The following is a 26,358-nucleotide window of genomic DNA, read 5'->3' on the forward strand; positions in this document are numbered from 1 at the left end:
GCTGTAAAGGGCGATATGGGGTGGGCAGGTTTTGAGGCGAGGGAAGCGCAGAGCAAAATAAGGTTCGAAGAAAGGCTAAGAAATATGAAGGAGAGTAGATGGGCAGAGAAGGTGTTCCGTTATTTGTATAGGAAGAGCGTGGACACACAGTGGAGAAAAAGAACTAGAAGACTCACTAGTAAATATACGGCTGGTATTGTGAGCCATATGTCAACAAAGAGCGTTAAAGGAAAAGTCAGGGAGGCGGAGAGGATTTACTGGATGGCAGCTATGGAGAAAAAACCGGCTTTGAGTAACTACCGAAAGGGCAAAAATGAAATAAGGAGGGAGGCATTTTACGATAATTCAAGGGGAAGCGCTTTACTGTTTGAAGCGAGATCGGGTTGCCTTAGAACGCGTAGTTATAAAGCAAGATTCAGTAAAGAAGAAGAACGATGCACATGCTGCGGGAAAGATAAGGAAACGGCGGAACATGTTCTGATTGAATGTGGAGATATCCACCCAGGTGTACGTTTGGGCACGAACCTACAGGAAGCCTTGGGTTTTAGGGACAACAATGGAAAGCTGAACACACCCGCGATTGAAATAAGTAAGAGACGGTTAGAGTATTGGTGGCAGAAAATTAGAGAGAAAGGACAAAAATAAATATTGGAAAAATAAAATATGGACAGTGTGCCGTAAATGGCAGAGAACTTAAGCTGAAAATTTACCTTTTTTCCATTAAGATAGAATTTATCGAAGTAGAGGCATTAGGCCAACATAAAAAAAAAGGAAAAAAAGATTTTTTTTTGTCGAGTTTGGTGGCATACTTGTCACCACCCCGTTATAAAGGGGACGCTCATAGCATCCATCCATCCATCCATCCGGTCAGAGCTACACTGTCGTCGAAAGTCGTTGCGGCAGGAGGTGACGTAGGGTGAGCCCAGTCGGCCAGAGCTACGCTGACGCCGGAGATTGTAAGCGCGCGAAGCGCGCGAGCGCACAACCAGTCGGCCCGGAATCCAGCAAGCGAGTCCGCCTCGGGCACGCTGACCAACGCCGACTCGCTGATGCATGCGTCGTTATCGGCTAGCAGACTCTCGCGTCATGCCTGCAGAGCGTCGGGGCGCCGTCAGCTGACAGACGAGCCGAAGAACGAAGCATGTGATTTTATCGAAGGAAGAACAAAGGAGCTCGGCAATGCCTTCTTGCAGTGTGTTCGGGTGCCACTCACGCGCGATGAAAAAGGAACCGAGCGTCACCTTCCACGTGTAAGAGTATTGCATTTGCTTTATATATTTGACGCATGATCGACAGTAAACGCATGCGCTAGCTCTCAGAACATAATGCACGATACTGCATGCGTGAGTGTAGTGTTTCTCTGCTTTATTCATGACTGTAGAACATGCTGTAGAGGAACGGAAAGCTGGGCCAGTTGGTGACTCTCCTTGACTTTTAAAACACAGCGCAATTACGACGCAGACGACACGGCCATTGCGCTGGTGTTTGTGTTTTCGTCTTCTTTGTCCACATCGCAATTGCGCGGTGTTTCAATTTATTCGTGGCTGTTTGTCCATTTGTTATTAATGTATGCGAATGCACGTATGTAATGTTGCATGCTTTCAAACACCTTTTCCGAAGATCCCCGCCGTCAGAGGCTATGAATCGAAGCCATAAGACCCGGCCAATGCGATTGGGAACCGGCGAAGTCGGCTTGTGCGCGCTCAACACTTTGCACTTGAACACTTCAATCAGGCGTCGCCGCTGGTACTTCGCCTCCAGGAGGATGACGTCCCTGCCCCAGTGACAGACCGCAATAACTGCGCCCTGGAGATTTAAATGCCCAACTTTTATTAGGGCGACGCGTAAATTGAATGCACGCTCGTACTTCGGCATATTTATTCGGCGGATAGTACAGGAAATGGGAAAAAATTGCATATATTGCTTTAAGCAGTACGCTGGCGAGGCTACAGTGCTGTCTTGTCGTGCAGATCATTAATTACATGACTGCATGCAATTTATAAGAAAATTTCTGATGATGTTCTACTAGCTGACAAAGGTTTCTCTGTTACATAATACACCCCTTTAGTTTTGAACCAGAAAGAAGCTCTAAAGCATTGATAAAAAATAAGCTATACTGTCAAAATCTCATTTAATTAGTCCTACTTCTCAAATTTTAGGAATTACAGTGCATTCAAGCTTTAGCACTGTATTGTGCTCCGTTGCCGCTGCCACAGGTCCCGTAAATTAGGGAGGCGATCGCCGGGCTAATTCCAAGGGCCGAAGTATCGGCCCCCCGAACCGCACCACGAAAGCGTGGACAATTTAGAAGTGGTCCTATTTGGCGCGCCAGCGGACGCCGGCTGAGGCCCAAAGAACAAGTCAGAGCCGAGAGTTGATTTGGGGGGGTTTAACGTCCGAAAACCACCATATGATTATGAGAGACGCCGTAGTGGAGGGCTACGGAAAGTTTGACCACCTGGGGTTCTTTAACGTGCACCCAAATCTGAGTACACGGGCCTACAACATTTCCGCCTCGTCCGGAAATGCAGCCGCCGCAGCCGGGAATCGAACCCGCAACCTGCGGGTCAGCAGCCGAGTACCTTAGCTACTAGACTACCACGGCGGGGCAGAGACGAGAGTTGATAAACAAAACAAAATTATATTCTCAGTTATGGCAGATCAAAACGATACACAAGTATGCACACTCGACAACAGTTGAATACAATGTGTCACCAATCAAACAACGTACTACACAGTACAATCAGCCACACTCGAAACAACGGACACAGACATAAATATGCACTACAATGCAGTCGCATGCATCGAACAACGAAGACACCTAAAGACTAAAGAGTTAGAAAACTTATTCAGTCCAAAGTTCTTGGAACAAAAGTCTGAATGATACTCTTCCGAGAATCACTCACTCGAAGTCCAGCGTTGTTGTCGTTCCGCTGCCCCCGAAGTTTCTCTTCCAGGAAACCTCGCGTCTTCAATTGGCCACTCTCCAAGCTTCAAACTTCTTCGCCGGAAACACGTCGGCTTAAAACACGCAGCTGTTGCCACGCGTCTTCGCTCGATAGCGGTAGACACACACTCTTGCCTGTAGCTCGAGCCTTCACCCCTCCGGTGGAAATCCTCTTCTCCTCCTTTGTCACGGAAGACAAAAGGCTTCGCCCACAAGGCAGAACACCCTACGCACCCTGGCGCATACCTTCTTCTTCTCCTGCTTTGTCACTAAGAATGAAACCTTCACCGACAGACGCAGTAGAATACCCTACGAACACTGGGGTTCTGCTGATCTCCCATCTCTGCTGCTCGGTTAAATACCATTCGCACGAGATTCCAGAAAATTCTCATCATTTCATCGGCGCGATGCGCAGCGAAGGCTGGGGGAAAGCGCGAGACGGTACGAGGGCCGTCCGCGGCGGATGACGCAACCCTGCATCGCCACGCCCCTTTCCATCGAGAACACTCTATGGCTTGCTCAGCCGCCCATGCGAGGAGGTTCGTTGGCGAACCTCCGCTTCCGAGGGGAGAGGGACGCGCGCCCGGGGAGTCTTTGGATGCTTGTTTTCCTTTTTTCGTCATCGTTGACCTCTCGGCGCTTCGTCGCGAGAATTTGGCGGCGCGCCCTTTTTTTGAGCACTCGTTTTGTGACACTGCCCCCCACTTTAAGAATATTATCTCATAATATTCAAAACCACAAAAACGAGCGCGAACAGTCCCCACACTCTCAAAGACTGTAACATAGTCCGTCGCTCATGACACGTCACATTCACAATAGATCACTCAATACAATTGTACATTGTAATTCAATCTCACAACACATGAAATATAACCATAGGTACATGAGTACAACACTCCATCGCATATTCCAAACAATACAAATGTACAAAGTTCTCTCATTACAACAATTGTTCAATCACATCTCCGTAACAAACACTTTGGCTCACTCGACATACAGTTGTGACACAGGATAACAACCACATTAACTTAACATATAGCACTGTCAAACACATTCCGAATCGACCTCGACACCTATCCTGTGCATTTCGAGCGGCGCTTGCACCCTTTCTTGAAGTGCTCTCCCGATCTCCTCTTGTGTTGCCACGTTCTTTTTCGGCGAGCCCTTTCCAACGACGGTATCTGAGGTGGCGTCTCAGCCATCGTTGTCACTTCCGACACCGTTAACGGGTCATAACGTTAAACAGATCTTGTCTGGTTATTTACCACCTTGTTCATGTCACGGCATTTGGCCTGGCTCGCCGACTCCATCACCTTTACACTGTCGGTTGGTTGAGGTCGTGGTGACGCAAGTCCAGCTGCCCAGCACGTGAACTCATTCAACACGATCATCTTCTCATTCACTGTCTCTTGCACCACGGCTTCACCTTGGGCTCGAGTGAGATCCGTCACGGGATGCTCCTTCACTATATCTCGTGGTCGCTGGGTTGGCGAGGGCTCTATCTTAGGGTCTTTTCCCACACGTTCTGGATCATTCGGCCCTCGTGCCCCGTCGATGTTTCCGATGACGAGGTCGTACAGGGGGGTCGTCATGCATAGAGCAGTAACCTTCCCGCTGAAGTACGGGGTTTCAACTTCAATTTCTGCTTCGGGAAGCATCCGAACCGTACTGTCGATTAGGCAAACCGGTTTCGTTTTGCCTGTCAACTCACTTTCCCGTACCAAATTTCTCCGCACGATAACCATGGAGCTACCGGTGTCTCTTAAAACCGCAATCTTCTTGCCCGCAACTTTTCCAGGCAGCGTTGGCATTCCCTTCGTAACACCGGTTGGCTGTTTTGACATTACAGCACCCCCAATAGGAAGTTTCTCCCCATTTTTCAACTCTACGAATCCGTTGGTGACGGCATCACCATCATATTACGGTGCTGCTAGCACACAGGATACCAGGTGAGTTTGACTCACTCCGTTACGACAAGCGTCTGCTTTGTGCCCTGTCTGACCACACTTGAAACATTTTACTACCGTAGGGCTTGTAAAGTTAGTACGACAGTTGTTCGCGCGATGACCCACTCGGTTACACAGAAAACATCGCGGAACACTCTCCGGTGCACGCTTCTTTTGTTCGGGTGCCGAATTTTTCGAATCTTCGGGACACTCCTTCTTGACCTTGGCCAAATTAGTTCCACCTTGCACTTCCAAGAATTGATCAGCCAATTCAAGCATGCCTTCAAGCGACTCAGCCTTCCTCTCTTTCAAGTACAGCGATAGGCTTGGGTGGCAACTAGTAAGAAATTGCTCTCTAATATGGAGCTCTCTAAGCTCATCGTACTCCTGCGCTGTCCCTGAAAGTTCAATCCATCTGTCGAAATAATGGCAAAGTCGGGCGGCATACTGCGCAGCCGTCTCACTATCAGCTGGATTTCCTGTCCGAAATCTGTCCCGGAATCCTTTCACAGTAAATCTAAATCGCTTCAGCAAAGCAGCTGCCACCCTTGCATAGTTGGCTTTATCGGTCGGCGTCAGCCTACCGTACACACTGAGCACTTCACCACTCAAGCAAGTACTCAAAGCAGTTGCCCATTGATGTTCCGGCCAATTCTGGCTCCTTGCAATCGCCTCAAATCTGTGAAGGTACGCGTCAAGGTCGTCCTTCCTTTCATCAAACGCTACGACCAGCTTGCTTGGGTTCAAGCGGAAGCCGTGGTCCTCCCGTTCGCTTCTTTCAACTCTAGTTTGGACCGGCATTTCACTTCGCTGTTGCAAACGGAGCCGCTCGAGTTCTATCTCGTGCTGTCACTGCTGTTCCCTTTCCTCTCTTTCTTCTTTCGTCCTCTCAGCTGCCACTCTTTCTCTCTCCAGCTCCAACTACAATTGCTGCTCTCTTTCTTCTCTCAGCTGTCGCTCCTTTGCCTCTCTTTCTTCTTTCGCCCTTTCGGCTGCCAACTTTTCTCTCTCCAACTCAGCTGCTTTTTCTTCCTTGGCTCTTTCAGCTGCCAACCTCTCTCTCTCCACCGCCTTTCTCCTTCTGGCTTACCCACATCCGTAGCTCGGCGCCAGAAACACCTATCTTCTCACCAAGAGCTAATAACTTTTCGAGATCCATGGTGTCTCGCAGATAAAGTCTGGCCGTGTGCAAAAAGTATCTGCCTAAATCAGCCTATCGGAACACTCTCCTGCACTCGTTAACGAGAACACTGAACAACACACAAAATCGTTCCGATAGCACTATCATCAACTCGAGGCTCTTTCTCACTACTTTGGACACACTGTATACTTAGGCCCCCCGGTTCGGCCCCCCGAACCGAAGTATCGGCCCCCCGAACCGCACCACGAAAGCGTGGACAATTTAGAAGTGGTCCTATTTGGCGCGCCAGCGGACGCCGGCTGAGGCCCTAAGAACAACTCAGAGCCGACAGTTGATAAACAAAACAAAATTATATTCTCAGTTATGGCAGATCAAAACGATACACAAGTATGCACACTCGACAACAGTTGAATACAATGTGTCACCAATCAAACAACGTACTACACAGTACAATCAGCCACACTCGAAACAACAGACACAGACAACAATACGCACTACAATGCAGTCGCATGCAGATTATTAAGCAGATTTATTTTGCATTGAGTCTATGGGAGACCAAAGAAAAACTCCCATGTTGTTCTTCCTAAGCAATAATTCGTCTTAACAAAGTTCTTATTAAAGGGAGTTCACTGTAGTTGATTTTTATAGCTGCTTCGGGCACTGAGAAGTCTGTATGGGTTTTCTTGTGGATTTGTGCTATCAACATGTGGTTGTGTATCTTACTTTTCTTAACCCTTCAGCCACCTTGCCGGATTCTACAGAATTCATATCCAATTTTCCTTAATTCTCCAGGCAGTACTCAAACACTGCAGTCATGTGATGCTTCCTCTTCAATTTTAGTAGCTGCTTGAAATAAAATACCAGTGATGTTCTGGTACAAGCATGTTTCTGCAAAATAAATCTTTCTTTCTAGGAACCTATGGATTCAAGTGAAATCCCAGAGACCGTGCCAGGCCTATCACAACAGGTATATTACAATATGCCATTTTGTGACTACAACTACATGAGGCGTTAGTGTGGCTGTACTTATGTCACTCAAGGAGTCGCTAACAGATAAATGTTTCTGTAAGACATCGCATTGCTACAAGCTTACAAATATTAGTCAGAATCGTCTTGGTGCACTGGAAATTTGCCCTAAAGCTTCAGGTAGCAATCCATGCACTCTAGTTGTGTTATGCTCCTCTGTCATTTTTAATAGCTGCTTGAAATCAAGAACTAGTTGTGTTTAGATATCAGCATGTTTCTACAGTTTAAAATATTTTTCTCAGGAACCTGTGGACGTCACTGATAGCCTGGGGTCCCCGCCAAGTCCATAACGCCAAGTCCATCACGACAATATGTGATTTTGTTACTACTTGTTGCTAACAGATAAGGTTTATGTAGAGCATTGCTTCTGGCACCAGCTCACAAAGACATTATTCTGAAAGATTTTGATGCTCTAGCAATTTGCCCTAAAGAACCCCTGACGCCAAGTTTGCAAACTCGAAATGGTTGTGTTGTTTTGTAATCCTGGATGCGTAGGGACTTCTGACCGATTATGAGTAATGAACAATGCCCTCGAGATATTTTATTATGGTTTTAATGTAAGCGTCAGAGCTCATATAGGTTTTCAGTACCTCGCAACGTCACCACTAGTATGTCGGAGACAGATGTCCCATGTGATGTCATATGGAGTAAAGGGAGTATAGTCTAAACCGGAGAGTACTTGCAGGGCACACACAATACCTCCACTGGCATCTAGCAAGGACTATTTGTCACCTATCATGCTGTCTCGTAGTAGTGCTCAGTTCTGGCTGCTTCAGCCAGGAATGCTTTTCTTTGTTTGTTTTCTGGGGGGGGGGGGGGGAACAGTATTGAAGCACGTCGTTTCATTCTTTATTTTGCACGGGGCACCGATATGACTATTGAGCTATTAACGACAGTGAAGCTTGAGGGCACATGTCCTTAAGTGCTCCCTGGCTTAGGGCCACTAGTATATTACGGTATTTAGGCGGGTGTTTCAAACTGATGCAAAATTGCTATCAGTTAACGATGCAAGCATTAATTATACAATGTTTTAGAGCATTTACGATTCAATTTCTAGATAACCGGAGCTTCATTACAAAGTTACAAATCAAGGTTAAAAAGTCAAAAGCAAAACGTTTGTTGTCAGGAGACCGTTAAACATTCAGGCAGCAATCAAAGCAATCTAGTAATGTAATGCTTCTTCATTTTTATTAAGTAATGAAATAAAATAGCAGTCATGCTTTGGTATACAAGCATGTTTCTGCAATATAAAATTGTTTTCAGGAGCCTATGGATGTTGCTGACAACCAGGAGATCCTGCGAGACCCATCACAACAGGTACTTTACAATATGTGATTTAGTGAAGGGGGCACACGGGTCTTTGGGGCCGAAAAATTGCCCAAAAACGCATTTTTTAGATGTCATTTTTGAAATCTACAGGTATTTTTCTATTAGTTTGCTCAGTTTTTCCTCCGAAAAGTTGGTACTTGAACAGTAACAGCTACTTATAAAAGCCGTACGGGCCCGATTTGGCGAGATTCTGACGCCAAAATGGCAATTTTTCAATAATTCCCCGCAGCTGCGCCACGGGCAGTATCGCAGTGATCTAGGTCTCATTTGAAAGCGCGGTCTTCGGTCTTCAATTTCCCGCCACTCTGGCTCCTGTCCGCTCATTGGTAGAGTAGAAAACACGCACCAAAAAAAAGCAAAAATACGCGTTCCTATTCGCCGGCGAGCGCACGTGATTATACAGCGCAACGCGATTGGCCGCAAGCGGCGTGTGTCGTCTGCTTCGCGCCGTCGGCGGCGCAGTCAGGCGCCATATTGCTCGGACTGAGAACGACGGATTAGCCAAGGATCGCGCGCGATGTGGAAAGCCGGAAGGAAATTCCACACAAGGAATCAGTACGGCAAAAAAAGAAAGAAGTCGCTCCTCGAGAACTTCAAAGGCCGTTCTGCGTCAGCGAGGAGCGCTGAACGAGCAAGCGACCCACCTTCGGTGGCCAGCGGCGAGGCCCCTGATAACATAGGCCTAGCACCTCCGCCGCCGCCCGCTCAAGATAACGCATCCGGCAGCGGCCGCGTTCGTCTTGACACAGCAGTGCTGCACCCGTTAGAAGTGGTAGAGGTGCGTCGCAACGCCGAAAACAAGCTGCAAGAGCTCGCTTCAACTGGAGCAACACAACGCAAGTGCGGCCTGTTAGCCGATATCGACGATGCCGCAGCCACGCCGCTGGACGAAACACGGTTTTTGATCGTGATTTTGGACCAGGTGAACGAACTGATGCGTGCAGTGAAGTGCAAATTGTGCTCCGGTGATGTAAACATCGGCAAAGAGGACAGGGAGTACGGCCTTGCCGTAAAGCTAGTGCTTACGTGCGCGACCTGCGGCGATGTGTCGGTGGCATGGAGCTCGCCGCGCGTTGACGGCGAGAGCAAGGCAAAGCCGTTTGCCATCAATGTTTTGGGCGCGCGCGTTATGCAGTCTATTGGCAATCAGCAAACGGCATTCAACGACGTTTTTTCATCCATGAACATTTCTTCGCGCGGCCTGCACAACAAAACGTGGCAGAGCTACGTGAAGACGAAACTGACGCCCGCAGCTGTTCGTGCGTCGGAAAAGCTGACCGCGGAGTGCGCGCGATCGGTTCGGGAACTGTACACGGAACTGGACCTCGGCAACCCGGGCAACATCGCTGTGTCGTACGACGGTTCCTGGATGACGAGGGGACACTCGTCGCACATCGGAGTCGGCACAGTTATCGAGTTGTTTACGGGGCTTGTGCTCGATTATGTCGTGATCTGCAATTTTTGTGCCGGCTGCGAGCGGGCGCCTAAAGAAAGTGACCCGTCCTACGACGAGTGGAAAGCGAACCACCACTGCCAGAAAAACAGCACAAAAAAAGCTGGAGAGATGGAAGTGGAAGCTGCCCTCATTCTGTTTCAGTAGTCGTGGGAGCGTCATAAGCTGAGATACACTACAGTTCTTTCTGATGGCGACTGCCGCACCTACCCTGCTTTGAAGGAAGCAGATGTGTATGGTTTTATAAAGGTAACCAAAGAGGAATGTGTGAACCACGTCCAGAAGAGGATGGGCACGCAACTGCGCAATCTCCCCAAACAGAGGCCAGCTGGCTCTGAGAGCCTCAGTGGTAGGGGGCGGCTGACTGGTGACCTGGTGAACAAATTGACCTCTTACTATGGCTGGGCCATCAAATCTCACAAAGGGGACGTGACAGCCATGCACAATGCTGTGATGGCCGCATACCACCATGTGACGTCCAACGATGCCGTGTCCAACCACAGCCTGTGCCCTACAGGTCCTGACTCATGGTGCCGCCAGAACGCTGCCAAGGCCAGGAGTGAGCCGGCCCCCAAACACCGCTACAACCTGCCGCCGCATGTCTGTGAGGCCTTGCTTCCAGTGTACGAACGCTTGGCGGACGAGAAGCTGCTGGAGCGCTGCCAGCGAGGCAAGACTCAGAACAGTAATGAAAGTCTCCACTCTGTGAATTGGTCGCTGGCCCCGAAGGAGCGCCATGCATTACTGCACAGTGTAGAAGCTGCGGTCGCCGAGGCAGTGATGAGGTTTAATGCCGCAAGTCAAGTAACATTGTAGCGCCATCATCACCATCATCATTTTTTCCATCACCGCGCCGCGTCTCTCGCGCAGCTGGCGCGAGCTCGAGCTGCGCGAGAATTAGAACGAGCTGACACGCCTGGCGTGGCGGACGCTGGTAGCCGACGTGGCTCCGCTTCAGGCCTGCAATAAAGTGGCGAGATCGGCACGGCCCCATCGGCCGCCTTCGACGTCATCTCACGTCGCTCTTCTCTCGCCGCTACATTGGTGACCCGGCGACACACGGTCCACTCTCGGCCTTTCCGACCAGGTCACCGTGAGACCCGCTTGGCGGCTGCCACAGCGACCCGGCACTTCCTCCTGCGTCCTCTGCGCAACTCCCAGAGTCGCCCACCAGAGACACACTGCTTACCGATGGCCTATAAACGTTGACAACCTGGACTTGCCAAATGAACACTTTATGGATTGCCGTTCATGTATATAGCATTTGTCACTTTCTTTCTTTTTCACATGGCGTTCAAATCGCGCAAAGCGCTAGGGGGGGAGCCCTGTAGCGCCATCATCACCATCATCATTTTTTTTCATCACCGCGCCGCGTCTCTCGCGCAGCTGGCGCGAGCTCGAGCTGCGCGAGAATTAGAACGAGCTGACACGCCTGGCGTGGCGGACGCTGGTAGCCGACGTGGCTCCGCTTCAGGCCTGCAATAAAGTGGCGAGATCGGCACGGCCCCATCGGCCGCCTTCGACGTCATCTCACGTCGCTCTTCTCTCGCCGCTACAACATCATCCAAGATCCTCAAAGAGCTGTGCTTGAACCCCGGCCTACTGAGTAACAAACGCATGACTGAAAAAGACCGCCGCCGAACCAGGGACTCTACCCTCAGGCGTGCGTCTGCAGAAAATGTGCAGCGGACGCTCAAGAAGCGGCACCTGGATGCCAGCAGTCAAGGGGACTATGCTTCTGGGGCCTACTAGTCATTTCGCTCCAAAAATGTACAGAATGTTTTACCGTTTACATTAAACATGGAATCGTTGTGTTTTTTGCCATTTTCTCAAAATACATATTTCTGACGTTTAGGAAATTCTTGAGAGGTACATCTCGGCATGCGGTGCAGCTAGAAAGATAATTTCTTTTGCATTGTCAAGCTGAATGTTTAAACCTTGAAGTAAGGGAAACAGATTTTGCATTTCACGTTTAAATAATTGTTTAAATAACTGGTTAGCAGGCATACTTTAAACCGAGAAATTAGAATTGATGTAAACTCGCATGTGTGATTGCCAGACAAAAAAACTGCTTCCGTCACTTCATTCTCCACAACTTCTAGTATCTATTCTTGCCATGCTGGTAATTTTTTGTTGACTAGTTTTTTTCTATTGTTCTCAAGAACAATCACGAAAGATTTTTTATTGTCTCGGGAACTGATTAGCTTATATCAAAACTAATTGGATATTTGAAATCAGCTAAAAAAACTGAACAAGTCCATGGAGTTTCATTAAAATTGGTCGGAAAGCAAAAAAAAAGTTTCTAAGACCAGTGTGCCCCCTTAGTGGCTACAAGTCATCAACACTTAAATTTTTTGTAGGGCATTGAAACAGTTTCAGTGACAGCATTTCCAGAGATATCAGGTGCTAAATGCGTGGATGCTATATTCAAAAATCATAATGCCATCTGTGTGTTTCTTCATTTATTTTTCATAACAGTTAGTGGTGTTTTTTTCAGTGGCTGTATGCCAAAGTCTCAAAAATATTAAGAGTGGGTACTTATGAAAGGCAACGAACTACCCAAAATTCATGCAGTTCATTATTATTATTACATTAAGTTTTATTGACACAAGGGCATCTAAGGTCAAAGAGCGCCAGTACAAGTGTTGTTTCATTTGGGTTATTAGTTTAAAAATTAAAACAAATGGTGAGTAGCAAATATCTATGAACCATTTAAAACACGGTGCATTTAAAAGGAATGTCACTTTGCTAAAACCTTCATTTCCTTGGCTGAAGTCTGTGATGATAAATTAGTCTACAAGGCCCAAGACTCTCGCAGCTGAAGTCCTTGCCTGGGCAAGAACTGCGAAGGCTCAGACATACTTTTTATGCACCAGGCGGTACCTCACACTTGAGGCGCAGCCTGGTGGCTAGGATGGAATGATATCATTGTTAAAAATTTGACTTTCCAAGGATAATGAAGAAGTTTCTTAAGGTCAACCACTGCATCAAGTGATAAAAACAGCGCTGGATGAAGTGGAATATGATATCGATAGAGCTCCCTGATATGGGTCAGTCGTGCTTGGTGAAGCACAGGACATTGTATGAGGACATGCACAACGGTTAGATTCTCTCCACAGTGTATACATGTCGGTGGATCAGTACCTGTCAAAAGGTGTTAATGTGTAGCATAAGTGTGGCCTATTCTGAGCCGTGTTAGAGTGACTTCGGCGAACCTGTTGAGTTTTTGTGGGATAACTTTTCTCAGCTGGGGTTTTACAAGGTGGAGTTTGTTGTCGACTTCTCTGTCCCATTCAGCTTGCCAGTGGTTGCGTAGACCTCTACGTACAACAGGTTTTAGATCTACACCCGGAACAGAGGTTATATCTATGGTTTGCCAACCAGTGGCTTCTCGTGCATTCTTGTCCACTATTTCATTGCCCGCCATTCCAGAATGACCTGGAACCCAGCAAATAACAATAGAAAGTTTTAGGTTGTACGCTGCATAGATTTCGTTAAGGAGCTTGTTGAAAGTAGGGTTCTTGCTGTACTTGTTAACAATACAGGGCCCTGACAGCACTTAAAGAATCTGTGTACACTATTGACTTTTGTATCTTGTGTTGTTTAATGTGTTGTATAATAAGCAGGATACCATAGGCTTCCGCTGTGAAAATGCTGGTATGTGTATGCGTGGTTCTGCTGTCCGAGAACTTTTGTCCATAGGCTGCACAAGATACAGATGTTTGAGACTTTGAGCCATCAGAGAAGAACGCGGTTGAACGATATTTGTGTTAAAGGGCCCAGAAATGTTGCTGAATGAGTGCACTTGGACAATTTTCCTTTATGATGTCTTTGAAAGACCAGTCACAAGTGGCTGGACATTGCTGCCAGGGAGGGATGTGTTCGACATGGTCACTTTCCTCCAAGTCATTGAAAAAAATTGCAAGTTTTTCTACTGCAGGTCTTATTGACAATGGAAATGGTGGGGCGATAGAAAGACGGTTTAGGTATGACTGGGTAGTAGACACATCGTTCATAAGTGTTTTGCATGGGTGCTGCTTCAGAGACATGATCTTAACTGCATAGTTGACTCCTAGATACGTGCGCTGATAGTCTAGTGGCCACTGATCTGACTCTGCATAAAGGCTGTGAATAGGGCTGGTACGGAAGGCACCAAGTGCCAGCCGGACACCTTGGTGGTATACAGGGTCCAACATTTTCAGTGCTGTCCTTGAAGCTGACTGATATACTATGCATCCATAGTCTATGCGTGACAAAACCAGGCTTCGAAACAGAGATATGAGACAGTGCCTGTCTGTCCCCCACGACTGATGCGATAAAATCTTTAAAAGGTTCATGGTCTTGAGACATTTTAACTTTAGCTGTTTTATGTGCTGGATGAAGGTGAGTTTGGAATCAAAATTTACACCGAGGAATTTTCGTTCTTTCGCGATGACTATGTTTTGTCCAATCATTAGTATGCAGGTGTCAGGATGCACACCTCGTCGTCTCGAGAACAGCACACTAGTAGTCTTGTCAGTGTTAAACTTAAAACCATTCTCGTCAGCCCATTTTGCAAGTCGGTTAACACCTAACTGTATCTGGCGTTCGCATACAGTCAAGTTACACGATTTGAAACTAATTTGAACGTCGTCCACGTATACAGAGTACGATATCGCGGGTGGAATAACAGAGCGAAGAGAGTTCATTTTAACTATAAATAGTGTGCAGCTTAATGCTCCTCCCTGCGGCACTCCATTTTCTTGAAGAAATGTGCGCAATAACACAGTACCTATTCTTACACGGAACTTCCTTTCAGACATAATCATTTAAGATGGTAATCAACCTGCCACATATTCCGAAAGACAGTAGATCTTGCAGTATTCTGTATCGCCAGGCAGTATCATATGCCTTCTCAAGATCAAAGAAAACAGATAGACAGTATTGATTGTGTACAAACGCGTCACGTATATACGACTCGAGGAGGACAAGATTGTCGGTGGTGGATCTAGCTGTACGGAAACCAGACTGGCACGGGTCCAATATGCCGTTGTATTCCAAGTAATAGATCAAGCGGCAGTTAATCATTTTTTCAAACACTTTGAGTAGGCAGTTTGTGAGGGCGATAGGCCTGTAACTATTTACCGAAGAGGGATCTTTGCCCTGTTTAAGGATTGGTAGTACTATTGCCTCTTTCCAAGCAGAGGGTATTTTGCCGGTATTGAAAATCTTGTTGTAAAGTGCTAAAAGGCAGGTCAGGCTTTCATCAGGGAGATTTCTGATCATTTCATAAGCAATTGTATCAGAACCAGGAGCAGAACTTCCACAGGAACCAAGGGCGAGCTTCAGTTCATATAGTGTTAGTGGTTTGTTGAATTCGTCTGATATAGGCTTGTTCCGGCACAGAGGTACACTTTCAGCTATGCTTTTGTGGCGTAGGAACTTAGTGGTACAGTTTTCTGAGCTTGACATTTTCTCGAAGTGTTCGCCAAGAGCGTTCGCTTGTTCTTCTATTGTATCACCGCAGTCATTCACCAAAGGGAAGGGATTTGGGCCTTGTCCTTTAAGTTTATGCACCCTATTATAAACCTTGCTGACGTCTGTGTAGGAGTTTATTGAGGATATATAGCGTGTCCAGCTTTCCCGTTTGGCTATACGGCGAACACGCCTGCCATTCGCTTTGCAACTCTTAAAGGTTATCAAGTTTTCTGCTGTTGGGTAGCGAGAAAAAGTCCTCCATGCTTTGTTTTGCCGTTTTTTAGCAATTTCACACTCCCGATTCCACCATGGCATTGTGTTAACCTTATCATTCCTGGACTGCGGTATGCACTTTTTGCACAAGTAAGAACATATTCAGAAATATAGTTGGCCATCTCTTCTACTTCCAGATGGTCTACCTCTTCGAGGTGTAGTGTACACAGCTCTCTGAAGTTCACCCAGTTTGCAACATGAAAGTTACACTTTTTAGGATAAGACGGCCGGTCATCCCGTTATTTTGTTACTTAAAGAGTTGGAAAATGGTCACTTTTATATGGATTATTAATAACTTTCCAATCTAAGTAAGCTAGGAGTGACGGTGACCCAATGGCTAAATCTATGCATGAATATGTATTGTGTGTGGTACTGAAGTATGTTGGCTCTGCCTTATTGAGCAGACAGGCTCCACATGCGAGATGTAAGTTTTCTATTGCACGACCTCTCGCATGACATTTGGTATCACCCCATAGCAAACTGTGAGCATCAAAATCTCCAATTAACACATATGGTTCTGGAAGCTGATCAATAAGCTTTTCGAACTCTGTTTTATTGAATGGTTCATCAGGGGCTATGTAGATCGAGCAGATAAATATAAGACGGTTGAATAGAATAGCGCGAACAGCCACAACCTCAAGAGAGCTTTGTAGCACAATGTGCTGGCATGCTACGCTTCTTTTTGCAATGATGGCCACACCTCCAGAAGAGAAATTGCCACCATTTCGATCTTTACGAAAAACCACATATTGATTTAAGAAATTCACATGAGTCGACTTTAAATGAGTTTCTTGAACACAGAACACTTTTGGCTGATAGTCATTAAGCAAGTCTTTGATATCATCTAGGTTATTAAATAGGCCTCTGGCATTCCACTGTAGTATTTGTGTGTCCACTTTAGATGTGTTTTGTGCTCAAGGATGGAAAGTAAGCTCACGGACAAAACAGAATGGTACCATAACCTTTCAGGTTATGGAAAACGAAACTTATTTTACAGGGCTTTTTGGAGGCCCTGTAATTTGTCTTTTGTCTTTTTTGGAGCGGTCGAGAGAAACTCGCCGCTCTTTCGGCGCTGCAGGCGCTGTTTGACTGGCGGTTGTGTCCATAGCTTCATGAGAAGCGTTGGACCGTCGCTCTGCCAAGCGATCCCTGGGCGTTGTGGGCTTCGGCTCAAGATACGAAGCCTTTAAACCCTCTACACCGGACGTCGACGAGGTTCCCGAAGTCTGCCCGTTGCCCTGCCTCGTGCCAATGCATGTAGACGCCCGTGGTGGGGCCTTGTTGACTGAAGCCGGAGCAGCCTTGGCTGCTCCCGCAGTAGGGGCAAGCGGCTGTCGCTCCAGCACGCTGTGCGTAGCTTGGGCGGCCACCTGATGCTGTCGTGGTGCTGCCCTCTGTTGCACCACTTCAGCAAATGACTTTGTTGCATAGAAAGGGGAGACCCGATGCCTGGATTCGCGGAAACTGATGTTGTGGGTGACTTTGATGGTAATAATTTCTTTTTCTTTTTTCCATGCTGTGCAGGATCTAGAATACGCCGCGTGTTCTCCATCGCAGTTCGCACAGTGGGGTTCGGCCTTGCAGTCATCATCTGCAGAGTGGCCTGTAATACCACACCGTGCACAGGTAAGCTGCCCACGGCAACTCTGAGAAGCATGTCCGAATCCTTGGCACTTGAAGCAGCGCCGTGGATTCGGAATGTAAGGGTCTCACAGACAGTTTTAGGTAGCCGGTAACTAATTCTTGCGGCAGTGTGGAGCACCTGAAGGTCACAATTATGTGCTTGGTTGGAGTTTCTTTGTTTTCTTTTCTCACTACGATACGCTGTACGTGAATGACATTTTCGTCCTTCCAGCCAGCCAGAAGCTCATCATTTGTTAGGTCTTTTAGGTCATCGTCTGACACAATGCCTTTGACAGTGTTCATCGTTCGGTGCGCAGAGACGGTAACGGGCTTGTCCCCAAATGCTACTAATTTTTCTAGTTTCTGAAACTGTCTTGTCTTTAACTTCTACCAGCAAGTCTCCGCTTGCCATCTTTGTAGCCTTATAGCCAGTTCTGATAGTCTCAGTTAGGCACCTAGACACGAGGAATGGGGAGATGTTGCGAGCTTTTTTGTCCGAGTTTTCGCTATGAATAACGTGGTACTTAGGGAAATGGTCTTGTTTTTCTGTAATCGGCATTACATTTGCTACGGTGCGTCACCTTTTGAAGGGGCGATCAATAGATAAGGGGTTTCGTGATCCCATAAAAAAGTGCAGTTCCTCCAGTAATGGCGCCTACCACCCACCACGGAGCCCAACAAGGGGACGTGGCAGAACATGTAACATGTCTGCACAACGCCAGTAGTACGCCACTGCCATAACCTAATATATCTATCAGAGTTTGGATATTTACACCAGGTTAACCCTTGCCACCAGGAAAAATTGGAAGTAAAATGAAGTGAGGAGAGGACAGGAAAGATGTAAAGTGAGAACAAAAGACGAAGATGTAGGGAGAGAGAGATAGGAAAAGGCGACTGCCGATTTTCCCTGGGTGGGTCAGCCCAGGGGTGCCGTCTACGTGAAGCCGGGGCCAAAGGGTTGTGTTGCCTCTGCCGGGGGGCCTTAACGGTCCAATCACCTAGCGTCGGCTCAACCCCCAGGATCCCCTTTTCCCCGGACACGGCAAAGCCACGCACGGCTAGGCGTGGGAGGGAGTAGAAACTCCCACGTTAGCTCGCGTCCATGGTGTCGCTACACACAGAACGCCTACTTGTGCAGGCGCCCCTGCGGGGCTCCATGCAGTTCAAAGGTTTCTGAATCCGCCTTTTTCATGTTATCCTGGCACACGCGTCCTTCCCATAGCGGAAAGGTCGCGGAACATTATTCTCGGAAGCTTTACTTTTGGCAATACCAGGCGGCACCTAACAAAGTCCTACTAAAACAGCAGAGGGCAGCATAGGAATATGGCAGAGGCGGATTTATGCTGCCACACTGTTGTGCCCCTCGCTTTTGTTGGTGCAATGCTTCAAGATTATGAAAATTAGCACATTATTTATTAAAATATGTAAACATTTAATTTTGCCTCAACATGCTGGCAAGTGGGAGAGACTGTAACAATAAGTAAACTTTGCTTTCTTTTCTAATGATGTCACAAGGTATTGGTATCCCATTCACACAAGCTGCCTCTGTGGTCTACCTGAGGGCATGTCGAGAAGTCATGCGATTAGGCTCTTGTTCTGCTTCATTTCTAATTATGTCATTAGGTACGGCATGAAAAGAAGGGAAGATGAATGGGGCCACAGGCATTTTTAAGTGGGCCGTGTCAGCAAACTGCTTATACTGTGCAGGAACTTCCGACCTTGCCATCCACCTCTGCCTCTGTTGAGACACCAAGAAGGAGACAACCGATAGTAACCTGCTCTGTCACATAAGCGAGCCTATTTTGCAAGCACAATCCAGCACAATGAATGTCATAGCCCTGTGCATATGCTCATGTACTATCCTCGTCAAATGAAACCCGAACAGCAGCAAGCCTTCACAATGATATAGTGCGCGCCGTCCAGCCATCACCATTGGCTGCACTGTGCATATGCGCACCTGTCCATAGTGATATTTGGACGGCACGCACTATACCATTGCGAAGGCTCACCGCTGCTCGGGTTTCATTTGACAAGAATAGTACATATGCGTATATATATAACAGTGTGAATGACCCATCCACAGCATGCACTACAGTAAAAGCTTGTTTATTCATTCGAACTTGCAGTTGATTTGAACTGACGTCCTTGTTCCAACACAGCCCTGTGTATTTCCATAGGGAAAACTTCCGACAATTCAAACACATCAGTATTCACGATGGCTAATTCGAACTAGGAGTTCCTAGTTTTTATTGCTCCTCATAGTAGTCTGCCTCAAGTGATCACAACGTGATGTAAAACCAGACCAAATTTATTGGAGATGTACAGCAATGAAACGGCACCATTTCTCAGCAGCTGAGAATTCGGATACTGTGCTGGAGCTCTTGGGCAAGCTGCCAACGATGATCATAGAGTTGTGACAGAAGAAATGCAAGCAAATGTAAATTACTGATTGATTTTAACTATGATTGTGCTAACTCTGCCATGTAAATAAATTTGAAAGCATAAAGAGCATCATATATTTGGCATTAAGGCTCACTGATCACATGAATCCATGTCGGTGCTTGTTTCTGGCGTATCATTGACTGACAAATTAATCGCTGTTAGAGCTGCATCAACCTAATCTGCAAAATCATCTGCCGCAAAAGCGTGGTAGCAGCTAATTTGCAGTAATGAGTCCGGTGGTGGCTTCTTCGAATTCCGCCCGCGTAATGTGCCGCTATATTTGTTCATTCTAGCGCCTGCGCACTAATTTGAACTCCGCTTAATTCAAACAAATTTGTAATCTCCTACGATTTCAAATGAATGAGATTTTACTGTATTAGATTACCATTTAACAAAGCACGTGCAGGCACACACACTGTGTGAGTGGACTTAGTTTGATTCTGCAACAACGATTTTTACTAATATCCACTAATTAGCATTGTGCTCTGTATGCAAAGGAATCGATAAACCCAATGAATTCTTAAGTGTGTCAGTGGCCTGCACATCAAGATGAGAAGCCTGTTATGAAATCTCCTGCTTGGATGCCTTTGCAGCTACTAGAAAAGAATCGGTGAGTCAATTTTATTGCCTTGTTATACAAATGCTTTAAGGGACCACTGGAGGCATCACATGGGAGGATGTGAACTAGACTATGATTGTTTGACAAACAAATTATGATGATGTTTGATGTTTTGTGGCGCAACAGCCATTTCACAGCCAAAGAGCGCCAGTTCATCTTACTAAAGATATGGACAATGATTGTGATAAGCGGCTGTATAAGGGCCATAAAATTCCTCGCGATAAGGCGGGTAAAACATACAAGTAATAAAATCATGACCATGCCGTGAAAGGTGTCTGTGGTGTGAATAGATGACAAAAGTTGGTGATAATAGGAAACGATGTTGGACATGTATGGCATTAGCACAAGTGCCTCACTCTTTCATACCCTTGCGTCCAAGGGCCGTGAAGCAAGTGCTTTGTTGAGTGTAGCCACCGCAGCGAAAACCTCTCTGGAGAGGTTGTGCTACGGAATGCCCGGGTATATGATATGAAAACTACTAATTTCTTTTAAAAACGCTAACAATAATTTATGACTAAAAAGTGGTTCCCTACCGACGAACATTGCAGGGTGTAAAGGTATATGTTGTCGGTAGGGTAATGGAAAGTTGTTTTCTTAGAGTTTCTAACTGTTTGCACTGGATTAAAATGTGAAGAACTGTTAGTGCTTCACCACATCTGTCACACAATGGTGGATCACCACCGGACAAAAGATATGAGTGTGTCTTGTATGTGTGTCCTATCCTGAGCCTCGTTAATGTTACCTCTGTATGACGCGATTTTGATACTAGCGGCCAATAACCAAGGTGTGGCTTAATAATGTGTAGTCCGTTTTGTGTGTGTGTATGCCACATGCTCTGCCAGTAGTCCCTGAGGTTTCGTTTGAGAGACGGCTTAAGATCAAGGGCTGGGATTATAATGGGTGTAGTGGCGGTGCTTTCGTGGACGGATGCAGCAAGCTGATTCGCCCTCATGTTGCCTTGGATCTCACGGTGCCCTGGCACCCAGCACACTGCAACTTGCTTGAGTGTGTAGAGTGTGCACAAAATGGAGTAAAGTGAGACAAGGACTGGGTTTTTTTGTTTTTTAAGACTGTGCAGAGCCATTACCACACTGAGGCAGTCTGTATAAATTACTGCTTTTTGTATTTGTAGTTGTTTGATGTGTTTAGCTGCCACAAGTATCGCGTAAGCTTCTGCTGTGAATATACTTGTGCTTGGATGTAGAGGGCCAGCATCCGAAAAGGATGGGCCGACAGCAGCGTAGGACACAGAGGAGTTAGACTTGGAGGCATCTGTAAAGAACTCAGGACGTGTGTATTTGTGTTGAAGTTCAAGAAAGTATGTTCGGATATGTGCAATAGGTGCATGTTTTGTAACTTATAGGAAAGACACATCGCAGTCTATAGTCTGCCACTGCCCCGGTGGCGGGTATGCTACAGGAGCCATTAAACTGTGTTCAAGTAACACTCCAGTTTCCTCAGCTGGACCCTTCAGGCGAACTGAGAAGGGCTGCCTCATCCAAGGCCTGTTTTGAAACAGAATGGAGCTCGACAGATCATTATTAGAAGAGTAGGAGGGGTGCCTCTTGTCTGCTTTCACGTTAAGAAAATATACAAAGGACATGTAAGTTCTTTGTAGATGAAGCGACCATTCATTTAACTCAACATAAAGGCTTTCTACAGGGCTGGTGCGAAAAGCACCCGTAGAAAGGCGGATGCTCAAATGGTGCGCGGGGTCCAGCATCTTCAAAGCACTATGAGTTGCGGACTGATAAACAACGGCCCCATAATCTAAGCGGGTGCGAATGAGGCTTCGATACAGATTCATGAGACATTGCCTGTCACTACCCCACGTAGTACGTGACAACACTTTTATAACATTCACGGCTTTTAAACATTTTGTTTTTAAATACTTAATATGCGGTGCAAAAGTCAACTTGTTGTCCAAGATTAAGCCTAAGAATTTAGCTCGGCTTTGACAGACAGACGTTGCCCGTTCAGTCAAATGTCAGGTTCCGAGTGCATGCCTCTCTTTCGAGAGAAGACACACGTGCTTTTTTGTGGGTTAAGTCAAAATCCGTTTTCATCTGCCCGTTTGGAGACCTTGTTTACACCCAGCTGAACCTGACGCTCACACATTGCCAAGTTGCATGACTTGAAGCCAAGGTGAACGTCGTCGACATATGTACAATAGAACATAATGCGGGAGATGTACAAGTGCAAAGAATTCATTTTGATAATAAAAAGTGTGCAACTAAGTACACCACCTTGTGGCACGCCTGTTTGCTGGACAAATGTTTGGGAGAGAACACTGCCCACACGGACACGGAATGTCCGGTTTGACACGTAACTTTCGACTATGTGAAATATTTCCGCGCACATTAAGGTGGGACAGGTCTCTTAGAATTCCAAAACGCCATTTTGTATCATAAGCCTTTTCGATATCGAGGAACACAGAGAGAAACTATTGTTTATGGACGAAGGCGTCTCTGATCTGTGCCTCGATACGAACAAGGTGGTCTGTGGTGGATCTATTTTCTCGAAACCCGCACTGACATGGGTCGAGAAATTGTTTGTTTCAAGGATATGTACAAGTCGGCAGTTTATCATTTTTTCGAAGACTTTGCACAAGCAGCTTGTAAGTGCAATAGGCCTAGACCTTGAAGCTGAAGAAGGGTCCTTGCCCTCTTTCAAAATGGCAATAATAATAGCCTCTTTCCAGGAGGTAGGAATAGTGCCAGAAAACCAGATAGCATTGTACAAACAAAGTAAGGTTTTTCGTGTTTCGGCTGGTACGTTATTTAACATTTCATACACCACACGGTCAGAACCTGGGGCAGAAGTACTGCAGGAGTTTAGAGATGTTCAGAGCTCAGCTAGACTGAAAGCTTGGTTATATGCCTCGTATCTAGTGGATTTGTGTTTGAGTTTCTGCTTTTCTATTCTTGTTTTGCATTTTTGGAAAGTGTCAGTATAGTGAGACGAGCTGGATACTCGTTCAAAGTGTACACGGAGGAAGTTTGCCTGATCTTCCAAGGTATCACCCTGAGTGTTTACGAGTGGAAGTGTGTGTACTTGTTTTCCTGCTATCCTACCGACCATGTTCCAGACTTTAGCCTTTTGTGTGTATGAATTGATCCCTGACAAAAACTTCTGCCAGCTTTCTCTTCTGGCCTGCCGACGCGTTCTCCTGCCTTGAGACTTTATTTTCTTGAAGGTGTCAAGATTTTCGGCTGTTGGTGAGTTCCGAAGCAACCTCCATGCCCTGTTCTGTTCCTTTCGCGCATTACGACACTCTGTGTTCCACCATGGGATGTGTCGTTTGCCGGGCATTCCAGATGTTTGCGGTATGCACCTGGCTGCTGCGTCAGTTAGAAAAGCTGTGAATTACTGCACAGCTTCATCTATGTTTACCCTACATATGTCTGTCCAACTCAAACGTGTAGTGTTGTGGAACTGTTCCCAGTCTGCTTTGTTTATCAGCCATTTGGGAACATGTAGAGGACATTCATATGCTGTTTGTGAACTCAACACTACCGGAAAATGGTCACTTCCATATTGATTATTTATGATTTTCTATTTCAGTAGGGGTAGGAGTGAAGGTGATACGATGCTGAGGTCTATAGACGAGTAAGTTTTGTTGGCAATGTTATAGTATGTTCGCTCTTTCCTATTCAACAAACAGGCACCGCAAGAGAAGAGAAAGTGTTCGATGAGACGACCTCGTGCATCACAGCAAGAATCGCCCCACAGTCCACTATGCGCGTTTAGGTCCCCAAGAAGCAAATTAGGTTCAGGCAGTTCATCTATTAAAGACTGGAATTCACGTCTTTCAAGACGGTGGTGGGGAGGTACATACAAAGAGCAGATGGTGACGAGTTTGTTTAAAAGTACTGCTCGAACAGCCACCGCCTCAAGGGATGTCTGGAGTGGTAAATGTGTACACGCTACTCCTTTGTTAATAATCATGGCTACGCCAACGGATGACGCCACAGCATCATCTCGGTCCTTTCGGTATATGACGTAAGCACATAAAAAATTTGTATTGGAGGATTTTAGGCGTGTTTCCTGTACACACAACACTTGAGGTGAGTGTTTGTATAAAATCTCTTGAACGTCGTCGAGGTTTTTAAGCAGTCCTCTGACGTTCCAATGTATAATTTGTGTTTCCGTATTAGAAGTAAAGTAGTGCTGTGTGTAAATTAAGGGAGTGACTTGTTTAAGCTGAAAGGTCGAGCTCAAGTAACAGGGCTATTATCAGGCCCTGTTATGAGCTTTTTAGTTCTCTTGGCGCGCTCCAGAGAGCCGCACCGCTCTTTTGGCACCAGGCGTGCCGCCGTATCCATTGCCTCCTCGGAGGCACTGGATGTCCGCTCATGCGAGCTGGTTTTTCGAAGCTTGGGCCTCGCCTGGCGAGGTGAGGTCTTGAGACCCGATGACTCTGGAGTCTCTGTTCAATAGTAGGCGGAGTAGACTCAACTGCTGCAGCTTTTGGGGGCAGGCACCACAGCCAATGGCTCGCTCTGCGCAGGCCGAAGGAGTGGCGAGGGCTGGTGCGACACTGCCCCCTGGCGCGCCACATCAGCATATGTGGGGCCATAGAATGGCGAGACTCTCCTTCTTGCTTCTTTAAATGTAATGTTTTCTTTTATCTTTAAAGTGATGATCTCTTTTTCTTTTTTTCCAGAAAGAACTGGAACGTGAGTAAGCGGCATGATTACCGCCTCAGTTCACACAGTGTGCAGGTGCTTCGCAGTTGTCAGACGCATGGCCCACGACTACACACAGAGCACAAGTTCTCCGGCCACGACAGCTTTGCGAGCCATGGCCATATCTCTGACATTGGAAGCAACGGCGGGGGTTGGGAATATCTGGCCTCACGGATGTCTTTGTATACCCAGTCTGAGTGGTTTCTGGCAAATCACTCGAAGCAAAGGTCAGTACTAAGTGTTTGGTTGGTATTTCTTTTTGATCTCTTCTTATCTTAATACACTGTACGTTTGTCACGTTCTGGCTCTTCCATTCTTCCAGAAGTTATGCTTAGGTCAGGTCAAGCAAATCTGCGTCCGATACGACCCCGCGAAATGAGTTCGTGGACCTGTGTGGCGTAATACTGATGGGTGTGTCTCCAAACGTTGTTCAGTTTATCGAATTGGTCTTTGTCACGTATCTCAAGGAGTAGATCTCCGCTGGCCATTTTGGTAACCTTGTATCCGGCACCGAGAGTTTCGGTTAAGCACTTAGGCACTACGAAGGGGGATACAGTTCTGGCTTGCTTGTTAGTTTTTCGCAGTGTATAACGTGGAAATGAGGAAAGATTTGTCTTGGCCGGATGAAAGAATTGATATCTTCGGTGCGTACCCGCTTTGAGGAGGCACGATGACTAAGTAAAGGGAATGCTTTGTGCATGCTAATTGTATGTTGTTCAGCATCGTTGGCGGCCACCCACCACGGAGCCCAACGAGGGGACGCTGCAAGTTTGCGGATGCTGAAAGCTTGCAGACGTCAGCCGTACAACTCTGCTATAACCCAATGTGCCTAGGCCAAGGTGGGCTTTTTGCACAGGGCTAACCTTTGCCGCCGAGAAAATTGGAGGTAAGCAGAAGAGAGAAGTAGACAGGAAAGCTAAAAAAGTAAGAAAGACGAAGTTGTAGAGAGAGAGAGATAGGAAAAGGCGACTGCCGATTTACCCAAGGTGGGTCAGCCCAGGGGTGCCGTCTACGTGAAGCCGGGGCCAAAGGGGTGCGTTGCCTCTGTCGGGGGGCCTTAGCGGTCCAATCACCCAGTGTCGGCTCAACCCCCAGGATCCCCTTTTCCCCGGACACGGCAAAGCCACGCAGGGCTAGGCGTGGGAGGGAGTAGAAACTCCCCCGTTAGCTCGGGTCCGTGGTGTCGCTACACACCAAATGCCTACTTGCGCAGGCGCCCCTGCGGGTATTGATCTATGAGGTGAAACAGATAGTGAGATGTTACCAAATGCTACGAGACTGCTACGTTTTTCATAGTGATGTTTTTCAGGCAGCTCAAGGAGAAGGTCTCCGCTAGCTATCTTTGTAACCTTGTATCCAGGGCCAAAAACCTGCCAGAGATTTGGCAACAAGAAATGGAACTATGGCTCTGGCT

Source organism: Rhipicephalus microplus, chromosome 2, assembly GCF_043290135.1.
Source record: "Rhipicephalus microplus isolate Deutch F79 chromosome 2, USDA_Rmic, whole genome shotgun sequence".
Taxonomy (NCBI): Eukaryota; Metazoa; Arthropoda; class Arachnida; order Ixodida; family Ixodidae; genus Rhipicephalus; species Rhipicephalus microplus.